This window comes from Scleropages formosus, chromosome 18 (assembly GCF_900964775.1).
Source record: "Scleropages formosus chromosome 18, fSclFor1.1, whole genome shotgun sequence".
Taxonomy (NCBI): domain Eukaryota; kingdom Metazoa; phylum Chordata; class Actinopteri; order Osteoglossiformes; family Osteoglossidae; genus Scleropages; species Scleropages formosus.
This window is the reverse complement of record NC_041823.1, coordinates 2,155,654-2,181,384: the sequence shown is the minus strand read 5'-3', so window position 1 is coordinate 2,181,384 and position 25,731 is coordinate 2,155,654.

Sequence of the window (25,731 nt, the reverse complement as noted above, 5' to 3'; positions counted from 1 at the left end):
CCAAAGCGCCATATGGGAAGTACGGGCCTAAGCGTGCTCTCCTTTTCCTCTGCTTTTTTTATGATTTCTTCAGGAATAATCAAGTGTTGATGGCGGAGTTTTTTCCTTTTCTTCTCCTTTTTTAATGGACCATTAAAATCTGAGAGTGCGAGAAACAGATTTTTCTCCTTCCGCCGACGCGCGTGGCAGATGACGTTATACCCATTAGGGGACTCAACAGTCTGCCACGAACAAGAGGCGCCCTTGCGCTGCTGCTAATTTGATTATAATATAGTCATCTCCGAAGATCAGAGCTATTCAATTAAATATTCTAATTAACCTGAAGTATTAGCCAAATGATACTAATTACAAATATTCTCCCGAGAGCCGTGATGAAAACGTCGGCCTGCGACTGATGCTCCGGCTCAATGTTTCGTAACACGGCGTCTCATATCATAGGCCTGCCTGACGAATATTAAATTCCCTGCTAATTTGCCCAGAGCCCATTTGTTTAATGGCATTAGCTTTTTGTTAGAAATTGTAATAAACGCGCACGTTGCGCTTTCCGAGCGAAAGAGGCAAATAAACGGAGGCCGAGGACGAGCGGGAATGGCCTCTTGGGGTAGCTTAGCGCGGCGCTGTCGCAGGGCCTCGCGCTCTCCGCCGACCGGCAGGCCGTTTGCGTGGGAATGCGACTTGGCGCTGCCTCATTAAGCATACGGAGGCTGTTTGGGTGGGGGTGGCGCGGGGGGGCGGGGCGCTCGTTTCTCTGCGCTAAACAAAGGAAAGGGATTATCCGCACCTCACATTCCATTACCCAAGTGTGTGTCGCTCGTCCTTAATTGCAAATTGCATAGTTTATGAGAGCGGTTTTCAGGGCGGCCCTGGTGCTTTTCCCCGGTCCTGCTCTCGCTCCGCTTACAGAGCTGGAGAACACAATAATACGTCCGCGCTCTAAGATGCAGCGCTGGTGCCTCACACTTCCTGGCCTGCGTGTTTGGACATGGGTTTGGAGCCAGCTCATTCTGTGTGGGAAAGGTTGATTGAAAACCGTGCATGTGAGGGTTCCACCAGGTGCTCTGGTTTCCTCCCGCAGTCCAAGGACATGCGTTTCAGAGGGATCGGTGGCTAAACTGTCCTTGTTGTTTGTGTTCGTGTGTGTGTGTGTGTGTGTGTGTGTGTGTGTGTGTGTGTGTGTGTGGTGTGTGTGTGTGAGAGAGAGAGAGAGAGAGAGAGAGAGAGAGAGAGAGAGAGAGAGATCACCCTGTGTTGGACTGGCATTCAGTCCCAGTTGAACCCTGTCTGAAGTCCTTTGCTTCCAGGATAGTCTCTGGATCACCATGACCCTCCCCTGTACAAGTTCTTATTCATGATAGGTGGATGGGTAGAAGACTTCAAAGATTTTGAAAGTATCTAAGTGTAAAAACATATGCAATATGCTAGGAGCAAAATACGTAAGAAGATTTACATTAATTTATTTATCAGATGCTTTTCTCCAAAGCCCACACACCAGCCCACACACCTTATTCACCAAGGTGACTTACACTGCTAGATACACTGAGTCACTCATCCATACATCAGTGGAAGACACACACTCTCTCTGTCACTCACGCACTATGGGTGAACCTGAACAGCATGTCTCTGGAGTGTGGCAGGAAACCAGAGCACCCAGAGGAAACCCATGGGGAGAACATGCAAACTCCAGACAGACTGAGCAGGGATCAAACCCATGTCCTCTCGCACCACCCAGGTGCTGTGACACAGCAGCACTACTCGCTGTGCAATTGTCCAAACTGAGAATAGAAAAATAAGTTTGGGCTAAAACATCTTCATCATCATATTGCGCGATGCTGCGGAAGACCGAACCTGTTGTGGAACTTGAGGTGTCTGGGTGCTGAAGCTGATTGCTTTATATTCATAGTTTTCCACTTTGGGGTCTTGAATATGTCAAGTGTGTAATGCGGGCGCCGAGTGGCGCGTTGCAGTCACTCCTGGCAACGCGTTTCAATAAGGCAATTTTCTCGCTGCCTAAGAACATCAGCGGGGCGAGTGTGCCGACAGAGACAGAGTATGACATCTTATTCAAGCATACATCTGGCCAACAAAACTATACTTTATTAAAAGAAAATGGGATTTTGCAAATGTTTTGACAAGCGCGGAAGTCGGGGGGTCTCAGGGCGTCAGGCCCCCGGCAGTGATTGAGACCCTCACAGCTGATTTAAACGCCTGAAACAGAAATTACGCTGGAGGACCAAGCGACGTGCATGTGGAACAGCGACTAAACGCATCATTCCGACTGCATTTGTCAGCGACGGCCTCTGTTACCTGTCGAACAGCAACGACAACAGTAATAATTATCATCATCATCATCATCATCATCATTATGATTGTTACCGTTGTTCCAATAAAGTATTGACAATCCATAAAAAACAAAAACTAAAATATTGCCGAGTTCAAGCAAGTTGTTTGCCTTAATGGTACTAAAATTCGTACGTCCAACGATGGTGGTCCCGGTTTGTAAACGATCCCATGGTCTTGAGTTCCAATCCCACCTCCTGCTCTGTTACCCATAATCAAAGTACTTACCCTGAACTGATACAGTCAAAATTGCCCTGCTGTGTAGATGGCTAAATCACTGTAACTATTGTATTGCAAGAAACCTTGGAGAGAAGTTTCAAATAATTGTTTATAAGGGCAACAAAAGTTTCATTAAAATTTCATACCTTTAATTGTTTGTGAACAAACCGGCCGCACGATTTCACCTGATGGGAAAGGAAAGGCAAGGCAATAACACGACGATTTCATATAACGACTTCGATGCACACGGAATCCAGCAGCCCGATCGAACACTTTAGATTTAACTCGGCTTGATAAGGTGGCCGAAGGGGTAGGGCGTGGGGGGTGGTGGGGGGTGTGAGATTCCTGGCTAAGTGAGGCATTCGCATCCGCAGAGCAAACAAATAAAGTGACACCAATGAGGGTGGGAAGCGGGGAGGCCTTTGCTCTTTGTCTTAGCGTTCGGGCCGGCCAATCACCGCAACACCTGGCTCATTATTAGACACATGCTGTTGACCCAGTGTATTACAGCCCGCTAATCCGCTCTGATTCCAGCACGAACCTCTAAGCCTCTCATGTAGATGAGCCTCATGTGGGCCTCGCCGACAAGCCAAGCGCACAATAAAAATTAGGCCATTCTTGCTGATTATATGGTACGACAAACAGATACGGCTTATGAATGGTGTTTATTCGGCCGCTCCGTTGGCACCGTTCTCTCGTCGTGCCAAGAGCCCAACACCTCGGCTGCGGATTGTGAATGCAGCGCAGACTTGCGTAGCCCTCCCTGCTCGCGAGAACTATGGCCTCCTTTAAACGCCATGGCCTCCCCTCGCCTAAAGTTTGGCCAGTCCTGTGCAGGTCTTAAACAAATGTTGATTACATCACTGCCTGTTGCTTTCAGGGTTTAAAAAATCTGTGTCCTGTAGCTAAATTCACCTCTGAAACCAGCAGGTGATCCAGTGACGAGAACCAGACCCAGGTTCGAAACCGTGCTCCTGCTGTAGTACCATTTCTCAAGGTACTTACCTTGAAATGGTGCGGTAAAACGTATCCAACAGTATGAACATCTGTATCATGTGCAAATGATCACCTTCTGTCACTCAGAACTGCTGAATCCCTCTCAGTATTCAAAAAGGGCCTTAAAACACATCTCCTTTTGACTCATCTGTTCCATCACATTACAGGACATTAACTGATTAAAACGTGAGGAATAAATAAATAAAAATTGTACAATCTACCAATTCTGTATGCAGCCGCTTGTTTGATGTGTGCTGGTTAAACGACGGTACAGGCAGTAAAGTTGCGACGGGGTTCCGGGTTCAGGGTTCCAATAACCTCGTTGTAAATCATCTTTTTCGAAAGTCACAAACCCAGTTATATTATAGTACATAAACCACATGCATGAATGCGACATTACATGGAAGGGCTTTGTTATATTTTTCACAAATTTCACACCTTATTTGTGTAATACAACATTGACATTGAATAATAATATAAATGCAGTACGGTCTTATAATTATATTTTCATGTTGCGCTATTATTTCACTTTTATTTCTCAATCTGTTTTCTGTCACTTTTTCATCAGAATGGCATTGCTTGATAGGCATTCTAAATAAAAAAGGAACCTGAATGGAGTCACAAACAAACGTTCTGTAAATAAAGCAATGCTTTTCGTAAATAAAACATAATGGCTGATAGACACACTGACTGAGACAATAAGAAATATAGTGCCTTGCGGCAGCGCAGCCATCCAATGTTATCGTACAGCAGATGGAGCGGTCGTCATTAGACGTTATGACCAGGCATCTCGGAAATAATATAATAAGGCTGATTGGATGTCTATAATAAATATGGATCTTGAAATGGCACATATGTCAAGGACTTACTCCTATTCGGGCAACGGAGTGTGTTTCATCTTTATCAACTTGGCTGACGCTTTTGTCCAAAGTGACTTACAACTTTAAGCTGGGTAATTCTACTTGAGCACTTTAGGGTGAGTACTTGACTCAAAGGTACTACAGGAGTCCGTGAGATTTGAACCGACAGTCTTCAGAGCTAAAGGCCGTTACCTGTTACATTGAAAATTTTAGTTTTTGCAATACAGAGCTTGAATATTAAATCATTGGTGATTAAGTTTCATGATTTGCTTCATTCATTTTCTGTAGTGTCAGCTTATTCACTGACTCACTTTCATTAACTGCTTGCCCTTGTCAGGGTCACAGCGGTCTGAAGCCCATCCCTGAATTACTGAGTGCTAGGCTACGGGATTGTGGTGTGGTGGTGCAGTGGACTGTGTGGCAGGTATGGGGTTTGAGCCCTGATTGGGGTGCCCTGCGATGGACTGGCATCCCACCCAGGGTCCCCCCCCCCCCACCCCCAAGCCCCGCACCCCCGGGATAGGCCCCAGCTCGCCACGACGCCACCCGAGACAAGACGCTGGACACACGCTGATCATGACACCGGTCCAGTGCAGGGCAGCCACTCACACATTCACACACTACAGGAAACTTACAGTCACCAGTCAATGGAAACTGATGCCTTTGGACAGTGGGGTGAAACCAGAAAACCTGGATGAAATTCATGCAAACCCCACACAAACTGAGCTGGATTCTAAACCATGTCCAAATAGCCACCATGCCGCCCTCCTGTGGTGCCGGTGTTTTTTTTTTTTACAAAGATGCATTTTTAAATCTAGGGTGTGTCTTACTATCAGTGTTGTTGACGAATGAAGGAAATAGGGTATTTACTCCTGTCTAGGTTTGTGGTGGTTAAATTTTGGACATTTTCCTTTGCGAGGTGTCACAAACTCAAAAAGAGTCATCAATGCGTGCATCTTCAGAGCACTGCAAGGCCACAAGAAACCATAAGGTGATAGCTTAGTTGTCAATATGCAGAATGTGTGAAGCAGTGTGTGGAATCTTTAATGTACCCAAAGGGCATTACAGAGAAATGAAATGGACCGCAGTTCAAACAGTTTTGCTTTACTATGTATCATTCATTATTGCAATCAACCAGAGAACAGGAGGTGCATGGGAAGGGACAGAGAAGACAGAGACTCAATTCCAGCCCAACCCCTTCAGGGTATATCTGTTCACCAACGCTTCAGCTATGCTTACTTTGTTTCTAAACAGTGGTACGAGCATATTGATATAATAAACATATTTAAAATGACTCAGTGGTAATGAAAATAGATGTTGGAAGATTTTTAATTTGGTAATTAACAATTAAAGTACAAATGAAAGATTAGAGGATGGCGTTGGACCCAGAGGTTTGCCACTCCGGGAAGAAAAGACACCGGCCAAAGAAATAAATACTGCGGTAAGTCTGAGGAGCTCAGAATGACACGTTTAAAAGGACAGAGGAAGCAGCTGTTTGGGTTTGTCAGCACAGACACGTCCTGTCACAGCTCATTACCAATTATCAATGTCATATAGGAGGAAAATGAGGCTGATGTCGCCACGGAGGAAATCAAAGTCAATCATCAAGTCTTCTTTGTTCATATCGACTTTTTTTCGTAAACATCCAGATGAAGGCATCGATTACTGTGAAAAGTTAAAGCAACACGGGGTTCTTCTCTCTCCTTGCTACCATGTTTGGTTTTTTGTACAATGTTTGTGTTTTGTAGGAAGCAAAGCAGTCTCCTGAAGTCAAAAGCAGGAGTAGGGAGTGAGTGGAGGGAGCAGGTTTTACTTCATATGGGGTGAAGGGGGCAGATTTTACACCTTGCAGTTTTTTTCGTGTGTCTTACAGCAAAATTTAATTCCTGACGATGTCTGGTGAGTATGCTTTTTTCTTTCCTACATGTTGGCCTCAGAAAATTTTGGGACCTGTACTTGTTACTACAGGTAACTGACAGATGCAAAGAATTGCTCATCTGGGCTGACATGGCACCTTTTACTCTTTCATCAGAAATATGTTATGTACAGTTACGTTATTAATTTATCTCCTTTTTTCGAAGCTGACTTAAAAGGTGAAGTTTGTACTATAAGCTACTTACACTGATTTCATCACTTATGGATAGGCAAAAATACCAGCAAGGTAATTGTTTACTGTACCAGGTTAAGTACCCTGATCACAGGTACCACAGCAGGAGTGGGGTGTCAAAACTGGAAACTTCATGTTGCAAGATGTAAAATTCACCGAGGTTCACATAATATAGAATTTCAGAACAGTGCAAGTTCATGTACACATACATATTTGCATTATTTGTAAGAGGAAGTTATACAGATGTAAGTAGTGTATAAAGATCTGTCATAAAACCAGGAGGTTGCTGGCTCAAGTCTCAGGCAGGACTCTACTGCTGGACCCTTGGCAGAGGTACTTATTCCTTTTTGTTCTCTGCAACACGAAACTGGAGAAAAAGGCAACAAATGTCATTGTAAGTTGTGTTGTAGAGAAAAGCAACAGCTGTGTGACACAACCCTTGACCTTCAGAGCCAAATAAGCAGATGTTTCAAGTGGAGACCACATTAATGCAGCTAAATTTGGAGATGTGTTTCAATCCTGATTTTTCGCTGTGTATAAAGGCCCACAACGGAGGGGAGAAGGAGAAGTCTGATAAACCCCATTGCCCCAGGGAGTCGTTCCTTACTGCACCATGCAAATGCCCAGTGACACAAAGCGGGCCCCCCATTAAGGTTCAATAGAGGAAAACAGGTGCAGAGGATGCGGCCGAACAGAGATGCATCAGTGGTTCAGGCAGATGTTTCTGTTTCCTGGGAGGATCCCACAATCAGGCACCTTTACACTTACATTTTTCCATTTATATGACGCTTCTCTTGAAAGCAACATAAAATGTTAAGCTATTTACCATGATTTAGCTATTCATACAGTTGGGTGATTTTTACTGTATCAATTTGGGGCAAATACCTTGCTCAGACTTACTACAGCAGAAGGTGAGATTAGAACCTGAGTCCTTCGAGTGCAAGGTGGCAGCTCCAACCACTAACGGAATGCAAATTTAGTCTGGAAATGCAAAATCTGGCATTTTTAAATTTAGCATTATCCCATTTGGATTCAATTAAATCCTAATCAAGTGATGTAGTTGCATTTCCTGAGCAGTTAACCATCATGGATGTTAGAGTGGAAAAGGGGGGCTGATCACCCTGCTCAGGCCATGAAAACACTCCCCTTACCCCACCCCCAGTCCATCACCAGCCCTCCCCAGTGAGGGAAACTTGCAAATTGAACTGCCATTAGCACAAACTCTGAGGTCAAAGAAAAGACAAAACCAGGCAAGTTAAAAATAAATATATAAATAAAAATTAAAAAAGCATCCTGGAACACCTATGGAATCCTATAAGCGAACCTGCTGTATCCTTGGCCCCCGGCGTCCCCAGCAAATTCTGGCTGAAATGTAAAAATTTAATTTGTCAACATGTTTACATCATATGTTCAATCACTGTCCGGGCCGGTGGCATGGGGAGAGGACGTGCGGCGGGAGACGGCAGGCCTGCCGAAATGAGCAGACGGGGACTGATTAGAGTTCACTGCGGCTCGAATTGTCTCGGACAGCCTAGAAATCAGATTATTAACTCTGATACCAGACACTCTATCTCTTCACTGGGATTAGCATGAAAATTTTGATATGGATCGATAAGCAATCTTTCCTTTATAAAGAATCTGTGCAGGCTTCATTAATCTGTGTGTATGTTTATGTCAGGGAATTAAGACATCTCGATTACTCCTGGGTTTCTCCCCTTCCCTCCTTTCAGGACTTTGAGGGGAAAATCTCATATAAATTTATTAAATAAAGCGCTGGGCAGCTCACTTCAAAGAAAATTGCATCCCGTCTCCTTTTCTTGCCCTTAGCTGCCTGGCGGAGCACGGTTCAGGAAGGTCACGGATCTGGAAGATCCCTACGTCGCGACGCCTGGGTCCCAACCCTCACGTATCGGTGCTACTCGGAGGTTAATTTACATATACAGTGGTATGTAAATTATCATTTTAAATATTCTGCTTCACATAAAAAAATTGAAATTCATGCTTTAAATTCGTCTGTTCAGTGTTTTGAGTGTGATGACAGTTTTATGCTCTCAGAATGAGTGCAAGCAAATAATACCATAACCATTTGCAATTTTTTTACCTTCTCAGAATTTAATCTATGAAGCTGCAAAAATCTGAGGAGTAAACATTCACACATATTAATGTTTCCTGGACTTTTGAGCTTTCACTTGTGGTTAGAGTTGTCACGTTACAATAAGGAAGTTTTGGGTTCAAATCCCAGCTATTGTATCGATGATTAAGGCACTAATTCTGAACGGATACAGTAAGAGTAGCTTGCTATAGAAAATGGGTAAATCAGTGTAACGGTCACTATCTGACATTGTAAGTCACCTTGCGCAAATGTGTCAGATTGAATTCCAGCAAATTTACAGGCATACATAAAGAGAGCAGAAGTGAGACAAAGAGACGGAGCAGCACAAAGGAGGAATAAAACTGACCTTCCCTCTGCAGCAAAACCCATTTCAATAGCTGTGTCAACAGCTGCACTTCGGAACAGTCTCATCTCCTTCAATCAGGGATAAACCGTTTACAGTGAAACAGGGAAAGAAAAGCGGCAAAAAGTAATAATTAAGATCGATGGTGAAATGTTTACTGTTGTCTGTGTGTGCGTATGATTATTAACGAAAGCACTGTGTGCAGTTTTCGTCATCCATGAGGGCAGGGCAATCATGACCCTTAACCCCACACGATTTGGTTCTGTTTTAAGATCTTTTTTCCACGTTATTTCCTATTTTTTTTTTTTTAATCTGCTAAACCATCATTTGAGGATTTTGATCCTGTTGGTATTTTTACATCCAATGGAAATATTCAGCGTCTCCACACCTGTATCACTACATCATGTATGCGGAGCACCTTTTCCTGCACTCAGACCTTCTTCTTTTGTCTTTGAACCGGTTATCGGCAATATTCAATATTCGGTAAACGCTCACGTGGATTTCACAGGCGACTCGTTCCCGCGATTGAAGACGAACGAGCGGTGACGTAAAGCGCCGGCGTCTGCTGTTTCCGCTCGGGCCTCCGACGGCCTCCGTGCTTTCCATGCCGGAGACACACTTTCCAAGGAGGGAAGGGGGGGAAAAATCAATTGGAGGCGGAGTTTAAAAAATTGACATTCTCCTTTTGCAAAACTGGAAATAGATCTTCCTGTCAAAGTTGAAAGCGGCCTTCCTACGGCAGGCCTGCGCCGGGAGTAAAATTATCAGATTTTCATTTCCTCAATTTCACTCAACAGTGGTAAAAATGTGCAAGTATCGATTCGTGTGTTGAAACGAAAAGCAGAAGAGCCCTAGACCCCCGGACGGGTCAAATGGGTCCTTGGCCGTATAATTATATCCATACAGAGCATATTAATCTTCATCCAGTCATTACAGGGAATACAAGTCCAAAGGCATCATTAGGATGCTTTTAGGCCCCCACTTGCCCTCTTTGTGCTCCACAGTGTCAAATGCATTCGTTAACGCCCATCATGGACCTTCGTGCTGAAGATCTTCAGGGTCCCGTCGTCTCAGGAAGCCGAGTCGAGCTTCTGCTCAGCGTTCATTTGATGTTCTGTATTTATTTATGAATTTATGCATTTAATATCGCTAACATTCACAGGACTGTGGCAGCAGGGGGGAGAAGCAGAAACACTTGCTGCTTGAGGTCTTGCTGGAAATAAAATGCAATCAAATTTTTCTCTTTTTTTTTATTGGTAACAAAAATAAAATACACTTTTAAAGACAAAGAGATACAGACATGTTTCTTTGTGTCTCTTCAGTGCTCATATGATGTTGCCCTTTATTTATCCGTGAATTTATCTGTTTAATGCTTTTAATATTTACAGGTGAGTGATGGCATTGTGAGTAGCTCTTTCCAACCTTATAGAAGGGAAATTTGGAGTTTTTCAATATAAAAAAAGAAGAAAATCACATATTCAGAGTTAAAAAGGGTCATTCAGACAATGAAAATGATCAGTAATAAGTGCCTCTAATTTTGTCTGCATACAGATAAAGCTAAAATAAACCAAGAGACAATTATCAAAATACTAGCATGGTTAAGGAATTTTTGCTTGTATCCAGAAGGTGGCACAGTGGTTAAAGTCATGGCATTTGAAGGAACTGGGATCCAATCCCACTGCCTACCGTTGAGCAAGGTACTTAGCCTGAGCAGACACAGTAAACACTTCCCAGCTGTATCAATGTGTGAATCATTGTGAGCAGCTCAGTGTACAAACCTCACATGGTAAGTCACCTTGGAGAAAAGTGTCAGATAAATTCATAAATGCTAATAGTGTCCAGAAGGTTGTGAGTTCACATAACAGTAAGTCACCTATGTTGAAGTGATTCCAAATTCTGGTGTGGACAGGAAGCTGCGTACAGTAGGTCTGTGCAAAGGTGCTGTAACACAACGTGCGTCGTTGGCGCAGTGTCATCAATCTCACGGCGGACGACCCGTCGCCTGTAATCCAGAGCGTCGACACGGCGGGTTGCGGTTAGCGCAGGAATGCTTTTTGTGCCCGGCACATGTAATTGACTCCAGGTCAGGTTCAAATTAATTAAAAAGCCATAATTGAAAGTGCATGCTAACGACCGCAATTCGAGCCTCCCCAATATTTAATATTTTGCCATTAAAGAGTAAAATGACCCGATATGATCCTAATACAGCCCCAATTACACTGCATTGATCAAAGTGACCTTTTCATACCAGAGTGCAAAAATCAATCAGCACCCTCCCCAGCGCCCTTCCTCCAACGTCCCATTTCCCATAATTCAACGTGCGCCTCGGCGCTCTCCCCGCCCCAGGATAGGAGCTACATGCAATCTGTGCGATTCCAAACCCCACTTACCCGCGGTGTCGCGAGCGACCGGGGCGGCAGGCAATCTGGGTGCGGCGCTCGCGTCCGTTTCTCGTTTCCCGCCACATGTTGCAGCCGCCGCCGTTCCGTCGAGGCTCTGACAGCTGACGAAAACGGGCGCGACTCGTCCGACGCCGAGCTGGAGGCCCCGGCCCGGCGATCATAATGGCTTCTTGCGCTGCCGCGACCGCACACCAATGATGTTAAAAGAAATGGAACGGCGCTACTGTGCTTTAATGCGTCTTGTTGGGTCCCTGTTGGGTTTTGTGTACGGCTGACAGTGTGTATTTCATGTCCGGCCGCCGGCTGCGTGTCACACGGCACCTCTCAGCTCCGAGTGCCATCAGGGCCTCCCTGACAGCGCTCTATTTCTGCTGGCTGAACTCTTATTTACCACAAATAGTGTCAATTTTCGCCGCATATTACCAAAGAGGGTCACGATAGCGGTTTTGGTCTCAATCGCTGCATTTTCCTTGTTAGAAATCGTAACCGGAGGGGTACGAGTGCTGCCTTGTAATGGCAAGGTCACAGGTTCAACTCCCACTCCTACTGCAGAACCTTAATCAAGGTATTGACTGTGAGCTGATAGAGTAAAAATTACCCAGCTGTATCAATGCGGAAAACGTTGTAAAATTGCAATAATACGTAATAAAAAGCTTTATCGCAACGTGTCCTTGACAAATACAGTGAAATTCTTGTGCTACAGTTCCCTCTTCCTGATGAAATTAGAAACATAAATAATAATAAATTTTAAAAAAAAAACATTGAAATGTCACTCATTCCACAGACATCATTCTAATTCCCAAAATGTCTGCAGCATAAAATTAAACAACAATTCAGAATTTAAGAAAGTCTACACATTTTTTTCTGTTAAATGTGTCATTAGGGATACGGTATTTACCTAATGTAGAAAATTCTCTGCTTTAAACATTAATATTTTAATGAAAATAGGCTAAAACCTTTCAATCTGGAATAATCCCTCTTTTAATTTACCTTGTATGGGTAAATAAATTATCCATATTGTAAATTAAATCTAGAGGCTTAAACAGGACAGATTCTTACAAGGCTGCTGATGGGATCATATTCTTTTACAGTCATGGATAAAATATGACAGATTTCATGGTTTTGGCACTGCCTGCGGTATAATATCAGATAATCCACTGAGCGAGTCGCGCTCGATGTTTCCGCCGTAACACCGTGTCGACAGTGTGTGTCGCACAAAAACATGGAGACATAATGAGCCTTAAGCTCCCTGTACAGAGGAGATTAATCGTTATTTGGAGTCATGAGTGCATCATGTGAAACGAGGCGGCCGTGGACGGGGATTCCTCTCAACTGGGGGTTTTGGGGGGGGGCGAGTCGGGCCCTGTCCGAGAGTCGCTCGCGGCGGTTACGACCAAAACCAAACTCGTTCACCGGGCTTGTCGGGCTGATTGCCGCACCGCTTCGCTGATCCCCGTGTCGTCGGTCGCCTGCCCTTTAGAACCCCCCCACCCCCTTGGCCAGCGGTGCTCTCACGTCAACGAACGTACAAGAAGGTGGGGGGGGGGTGGGAAACGGGCCGCTGCGGTGGCCGATGGTTAACGAAGAGATGAGCCTTGGCATTTTCGTATGACGGCACGTAATGGAATCGCCTGCGTGACGGAACGAGTCGCGGTCACGCGCCGCTCCTCGTGCGCAACGGCGAGTCCTCGGCGTCGCAGACATGCGCGGCGACGAGGCCCCGACGGAGAGCCCGCCCGTTCGGAGCTCCGCCGTCCTTCAATCCGCGGGTCGTCCTCTCGCTCTGCTCTGCTCGGACCTACTTCCGAATGCGTCCCCAGAGCCCGGTGGCATCGTCCCAGCGAACAGGTCTACAGTGTGCTACAGTCCTGGGCACTTTGTGTGAACATGAGGGCCATAAGCCTCTTTCTCAGTGATTATACTTATTAATCTCATCTTCGTTATTGTTTTAATTTCCACCAGAACAATCCTCATAGTGTGTTGTACAGTCGATTATAAGTCACCAGTCGTGTGCTGTACAAATGTACGGGTCAGCGTGCTGTTCAGTTTCAGATACCCTTGACTCACTGCTCCCCGACTGGTCAGAGAGGACACTGCTTCCGATTTTTTAATCAATACTTCGTTCATCATTCAAAGTGTTATAATCACGGGAACACATTCAACACATCCTGCCTGTACAGTTAATGTCCTAATTTGATTTTTTACCATTATCATTTCTGATATTGTCTTTAGATATGTCCTTATGTTCTTATGCTACGTTATATTAATTCTTGTGGCTGTTCAGTTAACCTTTCTGTAAAGATTAACTCCATTTTTCTTTTTCACCACATGTTTCTGCTTTGCCAGGCCTTACAGTCCTTCATGAGTGCTTGTAACCACACAACGGTGCAAGTGAGCGCTCTTTTCCCCAAACATTTTCATTCCAGCGCTGATCTCTGATTGCTGCCTGTACTCCGAGTACCAAGGGGGGGGCATTTAAAGCCTCAGGTCTCCTGCAGGGATTCTCCCTTATACTCTCATTTGTGGATGAAGTCTCCACCTTCATCCACATTATTCATACTTCACTTCACCTCCCCCAAGCTCAACTGGGACCATTTACTGCTGACAATGTCTTGCTTTTTTATTATTTGTTGCCTTGCACTCCAACACATGTTACAATAGACCCCCCAAAGCCACGTAACCCCCCTTTCTTTTTTCACATGACTTAGCGATTATCCCCCTCCCAATCAAAGAGACGGAGATGAAAAGGACTTATTAATAAAAGTTCCCCTTCAGGAAGATGGGGACTAAATGATTACTAAAATGTGCCCAGTTTCACCCACAGATGCCCCCTCCCCGGCCCCCAGACAGCTGTGGGGGGCGGGACTGGCCGAAGAGGGGGTTGAAGACACCCCGCCCATCTGGAAGCCATTTTTCAGCGGATGAGGAAACAGACACAGCCCATCGCCGAGGGCGGAGTCCACCGGTAGAAGATGTCCAGGGCTCCGCCCCCCCCAAGCCCACCTTCCTCACCGATTATGAGCTCCACTTATCAGAATGCGAATAGTTCGGTTGCTGCATCCCATTTGTGGCCTAAAAACTCACCCACATCCTTTACTGTCTCATCTCAAATAAAGTTCAAACTCTGCCAGCTTTCCAAAGTCAAGACCGTATGCAAATATGCATGATGCGGGTGTATATGCAAATTGCGGATAAGCGGCTCGTTGGGCAGTTTTACAGTCTTGTTCTGAAATAGTGAATCAGCCAGTTTCTCACTGTGGCCTCACTCGGCACACATAAGAAAAAGGCCTTTCCCCAACTAAGTAGAATAAGGGTCCAAAGAAAAAGGTGAAAACTTACTTTCTTGTTAATATTTTTTTTCTTTTTTTCTTTTGCTTTCAGTGCTGCTGTTTACTTCTGTTGCCTTGGCGACGGCGTGTCACATTAGTCTGAGATTATCGGTATGAGGGATAGATTCTGGTTCTTACAGGCCGAGTAATTGCATTTTTGTTTCCCTCGTTCTCTCTCTCCCTCTTTTTTTTTTAATCAAACTCACAAACAATAAGCGAGAGGTGCCGACAGAAAGTCGATGCGACGTGGACAGGCGCGGAGGCCCGGGATGTGAACGGCACCGGCTGCCTTTTATGTCCGAGATGACGAGTCGAGTCACCTCGTAGCATCTGAAGCGCGCCAAACAAAAAGGCCTCGGAGCGGTGCGGCGCGGAGGCTGCGAAGGGGGAGACCGCGTGCAAAAGAAAGCAGCGCCGCAATTACAGGGACCGATGCTATCTGGCCAACACTCGGCTGTGACGGGCGCTCAGGTGCGGGGTACGCGCCACCCAGACAGCGACTTTACACACATTTGCTGGGACGCCTGGCCGAGACCGGCGCTTTTTTTGCACGTTTGTTTGCGCTCGGCTTTGAAAGGAGAGGTCCTATTTACTCTGCCGCACAGAATTGGGTATTTTTGAAAAAAATTCTATTTCTACGGCTTTTTACACAGTAGCTGCACAGAGCGATGTGTGAATTCTCTCTTTCCGCTTTAACATGCATCTGTACGTTATGTTGAACAGACCTCACAGAACTGCATCATTCAATAAATATTTAATTCATGTAAGTATTGTTATTACATCAGCCTTCTCATCAAAGTGAGTTACAGTGTCTACACGTTGCACTGATTTGCCAGTTTATACAGCAGGGTAATTTTTACCGCATCTAATCAGGGTAACAACCTTGATCAATCCCTTCTTACAAATGAACTACTTCATTATCATTTTAAGTGACTTTAAGATTTCCCCTATTTAAGGTTTCATGTTGGTTCTGTGAAGTGGACTCATCTGGGTGTCACATGGGTATCAAACTTCCATTATTTCTTATGGAAAAAAAAACTTTGCATTAGACTCACGAAGTCGCAGGAAAAAAAAAAAAAGAAGAATCAAAAGAAACAATCGCACCGCAAGCAATAAAATGGTAGTGTTAGAATACCTGATCGCATTTTTTACCATAATTTTTGCACTGCACCCATTTGCAGTACGGACTGCTATATACTGTACCTGGGGGTGGAGACACACAATGTGGACCACTTTTAAAGGCAAGCATCCAAAAACAGTGCTGAAAGAAAGTGGAACTCCCCCAATACGACAAACTGACCTTGTTTAAGCAAATGAAATGATATATATGCAATGAAATATGCATGCAGACATTATTCAGAGGGCAGGGGTGCGGTGGCGGAGTGGTGCAGTGGGTTGGACCGGGTCCTGCTCTCTAGTGGGTATGGGGTTCGAGTCCCGCTTGGGTCGCCTTGCGCCGGACTGGCGTCCTGTCCTGGGTGTGTCCCCTCCCCCTCCGGCCTTATGCCCTGAGTTGCCAGGTAGGCTCCGGTTCCCTGCGACCCTGTATGGGACAAGTGGTTCAGAAAATGTGTGTGTGCGCATTGTTCACTGGATATTTTGTGCAACTATGTTTTACACCCTTCACACCTTGTGAAAACTGCTGTGTTTAAATGAGCCTGCACTGTGTTTCTGTGTCAAAACAGTGCAGCTAATGTACAGTACATTTATTCCACTAAACTGCGTGAAAAGCGAGAGTCAGATTGGGTATGTTGGTTAAACGGACCCTTAAAACAAGCAAGAATTAGGCTGTTTGGGGCCAAAGTCCTGTTGCGTGAGCAGAAAGGTCTCTATTTTGACCACCATGAGGATGCTGAGCTACCAGGTAGTTGAGATGGCATTATTAGCACGTCGAAAGCAAGGTGAAACTGAGAAGGGGGTGTAAGCAGTGTGCCTACATACTGTATACTATGAGATGACCTCAGTAGGTGGATGGACATCATTGGTTGGCATCAATTTGCCACCGACCTCGACCCTTTGCTGTCGACCTTTCCAGGTTCCTGGCTGCTTTCATCTAGTCTGCCGCAGCCGTGATCCCGCGACTTACCTGTCCGGCTCGAGCTAAAACTGGCACACTAGTTCCCATTTTCATATCTGCTATGTCGATTTTCTGTCATGCAGGAGCCGTTGTGAGGAGGCAAGTACAAGCACATGTCGCTCGGTAAAAATGAGCTGAGCGCGAGAGTCGGATCCTCCTGCTCAGGCCTCACACTCACGAGGCGCGTCACGGTTTTTATTAATTCCATTCAGCTTTGTTTGCGCCTATCGACGTCCCAGGGTCCGCAAACTGCTTCGGCCCTGCGTGTAAAACGTTACTGCTGACCTGTGCATAGATAATTTGCCACGAAGGCGATCGATAAATAACAAACACTCCGTAATCAGGGGCCTCGCTGGCAGAATGACATCCCATTATCCTGTCCGACTCGCAGCAGTCAGGAGAACCGAACCTCAAAGGGCAGAGCTTCCGCTGCCCGTATCACCAAGCCGGGCCCCCCGGACCACCTGACCGCGATCCCCCAGCCACCTCAGATACACCCAGCCCTCTCCTTCGCTGGCGCACCATTGCCAGGGCAGAACGTGCCCATGTGCGTCACAATTACGTAACCAACGGGATGTTTCATGACCACGTCTTCAGTTACATAGGATGATCATGTTCACATATGTTTAATTTTTACCAATATGTAGAGGGGTGACACGGTAGCACGGTGGGTCATGCCGGTGAGTCACAGCTCATGGCCTCAGCCTGTGTAGAATGTAAACGTTTTCCACTTGTTCACCTGGGTTTCTTCCACTTACTCTGGTTTTTTTACACATCGCAAAGATGTGCTTCAGGTGCATTGATGACTATGAATTGCCCTTAGTGTGTGTTTGTGAGGGTGTGTGACAAGCTGGTGTCCTCTCCAGGGTGTACCCTGCCTCACAACCTAAGCTTTCCCATTAGGCTGCGGACCACGAAGACCCTCTCTTGGACGTCATCCATCGCACAAGGATGGGTGACAGATACCGTATATCAGGCACCGGTGGAAATAAACACATGTAGCTTGTGCTTTTCTCCGAAGCAATTCATTTAACAGGGTTATTTTTCACCAGAGCCGTTCAGCATAAGTACCTTGAACAAGGCTACTACAGCGGGAGGTGAAATTTGAGCCTCTGCAGGGGTTCACTTTGTTTGTTATGTACCCCATAGGTGGCACCCATTAAGGCTCTGATGATCCAATGTCACGTCAGCTCCGTGGGGGCTGGGACCCACTCGGTCCCTCTCATCAACGGGATAATTGCTTGCAAAAGGGTAAATCATTGTCACCGGGGTCAAAATTCATACAGCCTAGAGCTCGAAGTAGGCAACACGAGTCGTCCTCTAACGGGAAGGGCAGTATAAGTTTGTGTGTCGCCCACATTCATTGTGTCGCGCCCCGCAAGGAGCAAGGTAGATGGGACGGGCTCCATCTCACGATACTCGTTCCCCTTGCAATGTAAAACACGTCTCTAAGTGACACCTCGCACCTGGAGTGTGGAAGATCAACAGAAAGAGCGGAACAGATCGACCCGGTGCCTCTTTCAACCAGTCGTTCGATCCCAACACGCTATATGTGATGCGGTCTTTTTTTTTAGAAAGACGTGCTCCTTTCCAAATGCTCGCCGTGCTACTGCTACCACGTCTCTGTGGACTTTCAGAGACTCGAGTGCTCGGTTGTGCTCATTCCGTGTTTTTAGTCTTTCTGCGTCCGACTGGAGGTCCAGCCTTCCACCTCTACTCCTCCAGATCTCTGAATAACTGAAAGACAGGAGTCTGTTCAGAGCTTTTAGCTGCAAGCCCTTCCTCTCACACCTCTCATAAAGCAGTAATCTGTGGCGGCTGGCGAGGTTCACACTGCGGGCTATTGGCAGCGCAGGTGTGCTTTCGCTGCCAAGGCATGCCTGGGAACCATGGAACGCGGTGTCTCCTCCTCACTTCCCGAGGCAAAATCATTATAAATAGCATCATGTCTATCATGCGACGCGCAACCGGGTCAGGGCAGCTCCAAGGACTCGGTGGTTCCGATCGCCTCCACGCGTGAATGGTTTTACCGTGTTCCCCCACCGGGATAGAAGAAGACAAACCAACAGAAAACCAACAATACGGATCACGAAAAGCAGGCCGGAAGACAACGCCAGGCGCGCTAATCCGATGCACAAAGGGGGCCTGGTGCAGCTCGCTCCAGACTCCACGGAGGTTTACGGGTAAATGGAACAAACCGCTGTCGGATCCAGCGCGGAAACTAACGTCCGGGCTGCGGACAAGGCCGCTCGTGGCGGAGTTGAGCAATAAAGAGGTACCCGGCGTGCGGTCCGCCCCCCGTCCCGCACAGTCCTAATGCGCGCGACTCTAATGGCTCCGTCGTCCAGCACGGATCACATATCATCCGTTAATGTGCGCCGTTCTCTCAGGTGACGGATGGCCAAAGAGCGGGCTTTGTCCTGCACATGATCACCGCTCAGATGGAGATAAGGATACAGCAGACTTCTGTTTCCAATGCTGTCCTCATTTTTCTTGCAATTAAATATGAGTCGCCCCCCCCCCAGCCCCCAGCCCCCAGCGCTCTGCTCTCTTCATAAGTGCTAATATTGAGCTCCGTTTTGTCTGCCATTGAAAGAAGGCGCGTATTGAATTCACGGCAAACGCTGCACCATTAGACTGGAAGTCGTCGCAAGGGGCGCAGCCAGCTATGACTCATACCTTGTTTGTGCGCTCCATTTTAGAAATTAAACATTCTTAATTAATGTAATGGACCTAATATTGCGGCGCTTCCTGTAAGGCCCGCCTGGAATTTGTCTGTAATCTGAGGCCGCCGGATTAATGAGCAGGAGATGGACGACGGGAGTCCTTCGTTTCCATTATGCCGGGCTTGCGGATGAGCTCATGGCTCAGGCCTTCGTGCCGCGTCCCGTGGTCCAGCGTCCATCCCGCAGGCTGGGGCGGCCTAACGAAATTATGTCCATTCTCAAAGTATTTGCTAATTAATCTGGAAAAGACGCTATAAAACAGAGTAGAAATGAATGTGGGGAGTCTGTTGTGCTCCATTCAATCAAACAGCTCAATAACCAATGTTTCAAGTACCCTGTTCTTACTTGTTTCGCTCTTCATTTTCCGTCTGTCTCACAAGCTCACGACTAGTTACCCCAGAATCACTGAGGGCCAAAATGAATTCGGATTCGTGAATCTTAGCAATGTGAAATTGCTGAAAGGAGCCAGAATAGCGAAGAGAAAGAAGTGGCGGAGGACCATTATTATTAGTATCATTATTATTATTATTATTATTATTATTATTATTATTATTACACTGAGCCCTGTCTGGAGGTATAAAAAGCAAATACAACAAATATATTTGCCAGCAATGCAAAAGTGACACCCTATAAAACCAGCTGAGCAGAAAATTATCGGACGCTCCGGTTTCCGCGCAGAAATTGGCGTAAGGAATCCGCCGACTTCAAGAAACTACCCTCCCCTCCTGTTTATTTTTATTTAATTATTTATTTTTCCGGCTGGAGGAAGACGGTTAAGAGGAACACAAGAGGGCGAACAGGAAGGCAGTGGCCATTCGCTGACTTAACCCCTTGTCACATGAGCGCTCAGGGTGTCGCCGGAGAATCAAATCAAGATGAATGAGCTTATCAGCAGCGTTGGGTCCCGCCTCATTGGTCCCGCTTTCATCAGGCCGAGTAACTGTTCATACAGAAAGATTTATAGAGCGCCGGGGACGGCCGGACGCTCCGGCACACAGCAAACATGGTTATTATGGACGGGCGACAGGAGGAAGACGTCGCTGACGAAGCGGGGACCCTGTCGTGTTCGTCCGGGGGCCGCGCCTGTTCTCCCGAAGCAGGACGGACCCCTGCTCCTCCCTGGAGAGGGACCGCCTCCCCCAGTCGCTGTCATGGAATTGGCCTGTCCTCAGTTAGTGAGCCACGCGTCACCAGATCATTTTTGCTAACCGGTCCATTGTAACCGGTCTATTACTAATTATAGTTCTACTTATTAAATTCACAAAGCTGTTCATGACAACTTCCAGTGTTAGATAATTAACTTCACAGTCATTTGCTCCTTCATACATGATGGAGTTTTTACTGTACCAATTCAGGGTAAGAACCTTCATCAACGGTATTGGAGCGGGAGGTGAGATTTGAAACCAGGTGCTTCGAATGCAAGGAATTTAGGAATCGATTTTGTAGAGATGGGATCTGAACCTGCAACCTTTAGGTCCAAAGCCAGCAGCTCTAACTAGTTGGGACCTACACTGATTTACCCATTCATGCAGCGGGGTAACAATTGCTGTGTCAATTGAGGGTAAGTACCTTGCTAAAGGGCACTACAGCGGGAGGTGGGATTCGAAACGAAGTCTGAAGAGTGCAACGGCTCTGACTTGCAGTCCTGCCACTAACAGCTACATTACCAGCTGCCCTGAACCGGCAGTTACCCAGGAGTCCTTTCTTCAGCCCCAGGGCAGGGTGTAAGTATGGAGTTCGCCCCCCCCTTATGAGTCTCTCAGGTGTGAACTTTGTGAACTTTGTGTACTGAGGTGTCTGACACATGACAGGTTTGAACCAAGATGTCTGCGGTAAGGTCTGACCAGCAGGTGGCGTGGTGCTTACAGCATCACCTTGCAGCTCAGGAACCCAGGTTCCAATCCCTGCTCCTGTGTTCTGCCTTTGATTGATACACTGAATACACAGCAATGATCAGCAAGATAAAGAGTGACGCAAAGGTTAATCGTTACAAACAAAGTGTTGCTCTAATTTATGACATTGCGGTACTTGGGCTCCTTCTCTCCAGCGCAGCGTATGATTTTAGCTGTTGTGTGCAGGTTATGAAAATGTAGAATTTTGAAGCACTTTTCGAAAGCATTAGAAACCCCGAAATGTCCCGCTTGCCTTCCGCACATTCGAGGTCTCGGTGGGTTCAGCTTTGCGCTGCTCCCGCTCCCAGGCCGCTAAGCCGTGCGAAAACACCCCCCGCCGAGCCATTTGGAGCAAACTCCAGCGTGCGGCGAGCGCTGAATGGGCGCCGCGTACGGGGACGGACTCGGGCCGGGTGGGGGTGGCGGCGGGGGGCTCTATCAGGCGAGACCACACATAATCTCCTCATTGTGAATATGATTTATCCTCGGCTCTGTCATATTTCCCACTCGCGCCGCCTGCGACGGTGTGTGCGCGTCACGCAGATGTAATCTTGTTTACGGCCGGAGCTGTGAAGGGGGTTAAAAAAAAGGCTGTGGGTTTAGCGGAGGGTCAATTCATAACATGTGTGTAAGAGGAGCGATGATTCCACTGCTCGGGCGCATAAATCATCCGAGGAGTCAGATGGGCCCTCCCTGCCTCTCCCGCGGGGTCTGCTGCGTCGGCCGAGCCCGACACCACCCCCCACCCCCCACCCCCAGCTATAACATCCTTGTCAGCTGCTGTAACCACAGGGACCACTGTTGTACCTTAGACCTGGTGCTTCGCTTCAACTGTCTCAGTAAAAATATCCTCTTGTTCAAATGTGCAAATAAAAGATAAAATGGAATAATTCACACTCATCTGATGCTTTTTCCCCAAACCGACTTATAATTACTTACCCATTTCATACAGGGGTAATTTTATTGGAGTAATTCAGGGTAAGTATCTTGCTCAAGGGTGTTGTAGCCAGAGGTAGGACTGGAACCTATGACTTTTGGGTCTAAAAGCAGCAGCTCAAACCACTACACTACCAGCTGCTCCTTACAAGCCCATTAAAGTGTCCCTTGGGGAACTTTTCCCTAAAAATAAGTTTTCCCCAAATACCTGTTCGTTGGCTGATGGCTCCTCAAGTTTAACTTTCATGTGAATTTCTAACTTTGATCTTGTTTGTAGAGGGACAGTGGAAATACACCTTAATAATAAGGTAAATATGTTTTTTACTGTGTGTGGGGGGGCAGCTGCGGATCAGTGACCAAGTTATTTATTTGTTCATCTTTCACATGTTTTATTCAAGATGACTTAAAAGGTAGGTTTTTTACACTGAGTTATTTACCACAACTTACCAGCTGATGCACCTAGGTCATTTTTACTGTACCACTTCAGAGTACCTTGACCAAGTTACTGTAACAAGAGAAGTGATTCGAACCCGGGTCTAACCAAGAGACTCGTGGCCTTAGTGTTGAAGTCAAACTGTTCCAGGGTCAGTAAGGGAAGGTGGGCAGCAGGCAGTGATTCTCTGCCACTGGTTAGTGCTGGTGAACGCCGGTTACCATTGGTTAATGTTGTCAGGACTAACTCACCATTGCTGTGACTTGCACTCCGGGCAGCAACGTTGACGGCACCAGCCATTGCGCTTTATTATGCGTGTCGGGTTTTAGGGCTCATTTGTGTAACTAAGTAGGATATAGACTCTAGTCCCAGGACAAATCCTGCGGTTGTACCCTTGAATTCGATACTTAGCTAAACTCTTTTGGTTTCAACAACAAGTAAAAAAATCACACCAGTAAGTACTCTGTAATTATACAGTAAAAATAATGTTGTAATGCCACCTTTTGCTTCACCTGTATTTATGTTCATGTTGCTTCATGATGCCGGTGCCTTCGGTGTCCAGACTGGGTGACTGAACTACACTAAGGGTACGGGACCCAAGGTGTAACAAGGACTCATCATCAAAATTCACTTTACGGAAGTCAAACACATGGAGAAACTTAACACCCCGTGACAAAAGATGACCCCGAACCACATGGTGGAAAATAAAGTAAAATATAGTGCAACCAGGGAGAAACACTGGACTGATAAAATGAGCTGTGAATTGATAACACACACAGTCTGAAACCGCTTATCCCAAGTGGGGTTGCAGCAAACCGGAGTCTAACCCAACAACACAGGGCGCAAGGGTGGAGGGGGATGTGACACACCCAGGACGGGATGCCAGTCCATCGCAAGGCCCCCCCAAGCAAGATTCGAACCTTCAACCTGCCAGAAAGCAGGACCAGACCAAACCCACTGCTCCACTGCACCCCCTGAACCAGTACCACTACCATGACAAACAGGTGCCGTACATGTGGTGATGGGAGGGGTATGTGGCGGATATGAGCCGTGCAACCTGCAGATACTTTCTCTGCATTTGTTGTATTATTAACCATAATTTCATAATTTGGAGTCATATTCTGAACATAGTTTATTATGATTATAATTATGATTATGATCAACTTACATGTTTCTGTCATACTTTGTATAAAAGGAGGGTGACTAATCAATGGTTCCAAACACAGTCCTTCGTGCGTCAAACTAACGTTTATGTTTAATTTTTATAGAGAATGTCACTTCACAGGAGTTCATCTATTAATAATATCTAGCAGATTATGACATTTTCATACTGATATCACATTGTTATTTCTTATTTGACACGATGAAGTCAGAGACCTCCGGGTGTTTTCTCATATTCCCAGACTTCTTGACCCATTTACCCCCCGTTACTGGGGATTAACTTAATTCCCTTTATCTCAAACCCTGCTGTAATATCAAGGGCCGATATCAGTGTAAATCGCGGTGACTTACAACGGCTTAAAAATGCTTTCAATGTGTGTATTTACCAGTTTTAATGGCATTACGGGAATCAGAGAGCGCATATTAGACAGATCGCACCGCGGTACACGTGTGCAGTGTGTTTGCCAACACTGGCCATAAGCACAGCGAGTGAGGGAATAAAGGACAGCGTCATATGCTGCAATAATTACAGGGCCGCATGAGGCACAGAGTCGGGGAGCGAGGAGGAAAAGCCAGAGAGGGCTGCTCTGTACTGCCCCCATATGGACGCATGATGCCAAGGGCGGCCGACGGGCCCGTTCCCAGCGAGTCGCCATCCCCAAGACAACAGCTGCGTGCGCTCGTTTCATATAATGATTATTATTTGCTAAATCAACATGTTAGCAGACGACGGCTCCGAACAACTGTTAGAAGAGGCGCCGACTCACTTCCGGCACTTTCACACACTCTGAGCTCGCTTTCCGGCTAAATAACGGCCCATTTCATGTATCTTTTACTGACGAATTCCAAACAAAACGTTATGTTCATTTTTCATATGCGCGAAAAGCTGAACTGGGGGAAATCACTGTGTGCGACTTTTACACTGTGTGCTGGATCAGTGCGGTAAAAACAGAGGCGCAAATAAGAGTAATGACACTGGTAATTACAATAATAATGAACGTATAAGAGAAATCAGAGTCGGCGCATCACACTGGAGCTTTTCTGGTAATTCAAACATATTATTATTAATTGAATTTATTAATTAAGCTGATGCTTTTCTCCAAAGCAACTTAAAATGGTAATTTTACAATTATTAACCCATTTATGCAGTGGGGTAATTTTTACTGGAGCAGTTTAGGGTAAATACCTTGCTGAAGGGTACAACCACTAAAAGTGGGAATCAAGCAATGACCTTTCAGCCCGACAGCAGTAGCTCTAACAACTAAACAACGAGCTACCCGTACACTATATATATATAAGCGCTAGATAAGATACAGCGCTTTTACTTTTGATATATTTCTAAAAGACCTCGTCTTTTCTGACAGACTCTGCTCGCACTGATTGATTGATTGATTGATTGGTCTCACTGCTGTTCGTATTTCAGTTTAAGATTTTGCTGAAATTCCTGCTTGTTTTATGCGCAGGCGATTAGAACGGCATCTTTTATTATCTTTTTTTTATTTTGTCCCGGCATTTTTCCAGGGCCCAAGCTGCTGTGATGTGGCACCCAGTGTGTCAGAATGCCATCTACAGCCTGGCGCTCATGTGTCGCTTCCCTAACGATTAGCCCCCCGCCGAGCCCACTTCCTACCTACCCCTCGCCCCCCCATCCCACACAACCCTCCCCACCCTGAGCAGTTTTAATGAACCCAATAAATAAAGTGCCACATCATCCATCCATTACACACGTCCATTTTAGAACAAAACATTAATCAATTCAAATTTATGTACTAATGCGGGGGCCCAATCAATTCCAACTTC